Genomic DNA, 6,000 nt, shown 5'->3' with positions numbered 1-6,000 from the left:
CTCGGTTTGCGAGCCAGACTCGGTTTTCGCTGTTTCTTTTCCTGAGGGGAGAGAGAGGTCCCGTAGACCATCTCTCAATGTCCGTAGGCTACATTTGCTGGCCGTAGGCCATTTTGCCCATTTCGGAGTCCGGTTTCCGGTTTTCGGAGCCGTCAGGCCGTGTACCTCGGTTCGGGACCGCTTAACCATCTCCGTTTGTTCTGTTTTTTGGCATACTTCCTATTTAATCCCTTTTGAGGGACACTGGGGTCTGAGAAACCCACTTCGTGGCCGAACGCCACTTTCGGTGCTTAACAGCCCATTTTCGGGACCCCAAACTGCGTGTTTTGGTCCCCGAGCATTCGTTTTGCAACGGTTTTTGTTCATTTTTGGCAGGTACCTCTGTTTTATCACTGGAGAGGTCACTGAAGGGTGGGAGGCCAGCAATTGTTGCAGCAACCAGTTATCTCTCCTCCGGAGCCTCCCGGCGCCCGTTTTTCCAACTTCCGGGCTAATGTTGAACACCCTAGGGTTAGTGTTGCCAACTTTCAACCACATATCTGAGATCTACACACATGGGAGGCCCCTAAAAGTTGGTGGCCGGCCATTAAGGTTACCTGACCCTTTTGACCCCTTTTTTCCGGGCTAATGTTGAACCCCTTGGGCCCACATTCCTGAACTTTCAACCACATATCTGAGATCTACACACATGAGAGGCCACTAAAAGTTCATGGCCGGCCAGTAATTCAAATTGACCCTTTTGAACCCCTCTTTCTGAGCTAATGTTGAACCTCTTGGACCCACTTTCTTGGACTCTTAACCACATGGTTGTGTTGTACACACATAGGAGTACCTCCCCAGTTGCTGGCCGGCCAGAAAATCTCATTGAACCTTTTGACCCCTAGCCGGCCGGCTAGGGGGTGTGGCCGGCCGGCCACCTGCAACAAAAGTGATAGGGCGGCCGTGTTCCTTGCACTGTGCACTTTACAGCTGTGGGGCAATATCCCCCAGACAAGATATTTATCCGGGGGATATTTTGTGGGGGAATTTTGCTCTCCTTTTCCCCCACCTTTACACCCCCTTTTGAACCCTTATAACCAGCTGGTGGCTTCACTTACAAGGGTTGAAAAAATTCTCCTTCAAGCCTCCATACACAACTCCATCTCCATCCTTCTCAATTCCTTGAAAAACCCTAAGTCCCTAACCATCATTCCTTCTACACCACCAAGCTCTACCACCACCACCTCATTTCCAGCAACAAGGAAGGTTTTTCAAAGGTCAAAGAAGCTGCAAATTCATCCAAGAAGTAACAAAAGTTTGAGTCTTCAAGGGTAAGTAATGCTTTTACCCTTTTGACCCTTTTTCTTGATCTATTTGTAAGCCTCACTTGCTTTTTGTTTCAAGCTCCGGCCCTAACTGAAAAGGGCCCTCTTTTGAGCTCATCTTCACTTTTCATTAAGGGCTCAACCCTGTTTGAGCCCTCCATGACACACTTGCTTCATTGATCCTCTTGTATGTCATAATTTTGCATGCTATTTTTGACCCATGAGAAATTTATTTTCGAGCATGTTGTAAACTGATATTAGGCTTATTTTGAGCCCCTCTTCAACATTGAAGAAGGGCTCAACACCATTTGGGGTTTCCATGTTGTACCTACCTTTATACTCCTCTTTTCTTCCCCATTCTTGCGTGTTTAGTTAGCGTACCATGCTTTTGTTTTTGGACATTTTACAGTTCTGAAAAAGTTCTTATTTTGGTCCATAATTCATGTTTCATTTAGGTCCTTTCATGGTTTGGGGCTTCCATAGGTCACTTCATGTTATATCCCTCGTTTATTCCCCATTCTTGCATGTTTAGTTATCCTACCATGCTTTTGTTTTTGGCCATTTTACAGTTATATAAAAGTTCTTATTTTGGTCCATTCTACATGTTTTATTAAGGGTCTTTGGCTGTTTGGTGATTATTTTGTATACCTCATGTTATAGCCACTTTTGAGCCTTATTTTGCATCACATTTCTATCATGTTTGTATACTGATTTTGAGTCTGCCATATACTGTAAATATTCATATTTTTGGTCCCTCTTCAGTGTTGTAGAAGGAAAATTTTCAGTTTGGGTTTTGCTTATATCACTTGCTTCATTACCCATCTCTTGGCCCCTATTCTTGCATACTATTTTTACCATACCTATGCTTGCTGTTTGGCCATGTTTATAACTGTGAAAGTGCATCTTTTGGGACTGTCTAGCTTCTGTCTTTGCATTGCATGTCCATATTGTGCATGTTTGGCATAGCTATAGGCCATTTCGGGTGCCTAAATTCGCATTTCGGGACAATTCCTTGCATTTCATGTCATTTCGCCTCATTTCGGGACTGTTTTCCCCCATATTTTACTGCTGAAATTCCATTAGAATGATTGCATGCATTTTTCATGTCATTTCATCGCATTCCGCCATCGCCTCGGTTTGCGTGTCCGTGTGCACGCATTTCGAGGCGCTTCATTTTTACCCGCCGGCATCCTATGTGAGTGTGGCTGAGGCTCACTCATGTTGGTATAAACCCATTTGTCATTTCCATGTCATTTCATCGCATTCCGTCATCGCCTCGGTTTGCGTGCCCGTGTGCACGCATTTTGAGACACTTCATTTTTATCCGCCGGCATCCTATGTGAGTGTGGCTGGGGCTCACTCATGTTGGTATAAGCCCATTTGTCATTTCCATGTCATTTCATCGCATTTCGTCATCGCCTCGGTTTGCGTGCCCGTGTGCACGCATTTCGAGGCACTTCATTTTTACCCGCCGGCATCCTATGTGAGTGTGGCTGAGGCTCACTCATGTTGGTATAAGCCCATTTGTCATTTCCATGTCATTTCATCATATTTTGTCATCGCCTCGGTTTGCGTGCCAGTGTGCACGCATTTCGAGGCACTTCATTTTTTATCCGCCGACATCCTATGTGAGTGTGGCTGAGGCTCACTCATGTTGGTATAAGCCCATTTGTCATTTCCATGTCATTTCATCATATTTTGTCATCGCCTCGGTTTGCGTGCCCGTGTGCACGTATTTCGAGGCACCTCATTTTCATAGCATTTCATCATTACCTCGGTTTGCGTGCCCGCGTGCACGTATTTCGAGACATGTCATTTTCTCGGTTTGCGTGCCCGCGTGCACGTATTTCGAGGCACCTCATTTTCATAGCATTCTGCCATTTTCTCGGTTTGCGCGCCCGTGTGCACGTATTTCGAGGCATCTCATTTCCATAGCATTGTGTATGTTAGGATTGTATCTTAGTTGCATATTGCATCGTGTTCGGAATAGGAGTTAGCCCGGGCACGGGAAACGAGGTACATTTCGTACTTCGAGTGACGGAATGTGTCTCAATTCCCCAGTCACCGACACTCCAGATTATCCATGATGGAGTTAGGTTTTAGCTGTAGTTTCATGTGCATTCATCCTATATTGAATTGTGCATTTCGACTCCTCGGCCATCATGCCTCGGTATGCGTGATTGGTGGCACGAGGATCGAGACATGCATATATCTGTGCAAATACATTGCTATGCCCCTTTCTTGCTCTCTGTTGCAGCAAAACGAAGAATTAGCAACCTTTTGGGGCTTGGCACGCATTTCAAGAACAGGTGTAAACAGAGGCTAATTGGGGCATTCCGGTGGATTTCCGCGCAAGACAATCCGGACATGCATCATCCATCAGAAGCGAAGCAGTCCCTGGCTTGCACGCCAGTTTTATTTGCTTTCTTAGTTAATTCATTAATTAGGATTTTGTAATATTTTGGACTGTAATATTCTTTTATTTGGGATTGTATATTTATTCGGACCCTCTGAGCGAGGGCATAACTGTAATAAGTGTGCGTGAGTGTGTTGTATGTCTTCCAACCCCACGTCTTTCTCCCTTTTATTTACCTGCTTATGATGGTTAGATTAGGGCATGTTTAAATCAGCATACAGTATGACAGCATGTTTGCATCATTCATCTGTATTGCATGCACCGGGCTCGGCGCATCATACTAACTGCATTGTACTTTCAATTCCAAATTGAATACATGATAGTTGTAGCATTTCATATGCCATCTTAGAATAGCCGAGCCTGCTATAGTTGCATTTTGCATGTGTTGCATTAGGCATTTTTGTATACTTAGGATCATGCATGATTTCTAATAAATTCCTATTTTGGCTTGGAGTACTCGGTAAGTTTTATGCTTTAGCATCCTTGCATGCGTGTGAGTGATTGCCATGATAGCATACTTACCATGAGGCTATGTGCTTATGTGATATAACTGCCCGAGTGCCTGTGGGTGAAGGTTGAGTTACTTAAATTGGAACAAATCATTGACTGTGAGTTTTAAGCCCACTAGATAGTGGCAAAATCATGTTTTCTAAGCCCACCTGAGGGTGGCAAATCCACGTCTTAGCCTACTTGCGGGTAGCACCATCAAACCATTTTCAAATAAACAAACATGAAATGTTTTGTTCCAATTCAGGCGACCCAGTCTATACTTGTATGCTGTGCGCATCACATAGTAACCTAGGCTAATAAACCGGAATAAGAACTCACAATGTTTTCAAAACTAGATATCATGGTTAGTAGAGGCCGGTCTAAGACCGGGCGAGCGGGGGTGCTCACGAAGTGACCTTCCCCAATCGTACCCAAGTTCCCGAGCCGAGGCAACTTTGGTGATGACGGACACGTGGCCTTTTGGCACCGAGTCAGGGTTTCCTAAATTTCCCAAAATAAAATATTTAGGTGGCGACTCTGTATCTGGCAAAGCAGTCCATGTTTGGCACTACTTTTTCAAAAAATCAGTTTCTCAAAATGATTTGCCGGATTTGGACTCTTTGGTTCAGATTAAGAACCGCGACATTTTAAGAGTCCGAGCTGTAGTGACCCCAAATGAACAGAACGGGAGCTTAACCCTCCCGGGGCGTTCGGGGACGTCTACAGTTTCTGGCGACTCCGCTGGGGATTTAGAGAACTTAACTCGAACTCGTGATATCTGTTTTTGACTACACTTGTGTGTTTCTTTGCATTGCATTTGCATTGGTGCGCCTAGGACACCGTGTTTGCCATCTGCTATTCCTGAACGGTTTGCCGGAGGCTTGTCTTGTCAAGGCATGACCATAAGGCTGACCGGTTGTGGGCTCTGCCAGTATGGGAACACAAACCCCGGTTTTACCGAGGCACCTTCTTTGACCATTCGACCTAGTGCATATTTGGATCCATAGTGACCATTCCAAATTAGGACAGGTTGCTTACCCGTTTATAGGTTGTTTGAAACCGCTGCGTGCGTAGTGAAACCCTAGCTCCTGACAAAATAGGACAGGGAAACCCTACCCCAACATAGGGGTGTTTTGGCTCTCACTTATCTGTTATGTGTTTTAGAGTGCGTCTCTACAGGAATGCATGTATCAGTGTATGAGTTTGGGCGTCAGGCCTGCGGGCACCAGTTTGCGAATTTTGGCATCAGGCCTGCGGGCATTACTATCAGTATTTGGGAGTCAGCTTTACCTGTGGGTATCAGACTCAGATTTTGAGGCCGAATTTTGGGCAGAATTCAGTAGAGGGCACACTCACTCAACTATGCTCGTATCTGTTCAGGTGAAATCAGGCTGAGGTGCTGTCTGTTTTCTCTTTTGCTAGGGTAGTCTTGGAACTGTCGCTTCAGAAGGCTCCGATATCCCCCGAGGTTCATCGAACTTGTGCTGATAGACTTTGTCAGGTCAGAGATTCAGTTCAAGGGTAATCAGTGTTCTTTCGCTGAGGCAAGGTAAAGAAAAGCCGGTCAGGGCTCATATGTTCATCTAATCCGTCAGTCGCCAGTCACATCACCTTTGTTCAGACTCAGCAGGCCGTGATGGCACAAGGTTCGGAAGAGTTTGCGGCCATGACAGCAGCGCTAAGTCAGGGAACTGCCATGCAGGCTGAGACCAGTATTGAAACGCAGCGCCCATCTGGGGTATCTGCCCCACATCCAGCTTTGGGACCCCAGCCGAACTTTGACCCAATTCC

This window comes from Camellia sinensis, chromosome 2 (genome assembly GCF_055761805.1).
Source record: "Camellia sinensis isolate YWXY chromosome 2, ASM5576180v1, whole genome shotgun sequence".
Lineage (NCBI taxonomy): Eukaryota > Viridiplantae > Streptophyta > Magnoliopsida > Ericales > Theaceae > Camellia > Camellia sinensis.
The sequence above is the reverse complement of the archived record's forward strand: the minus strand, read 5'-3'. Positions refer to the sequence as shown.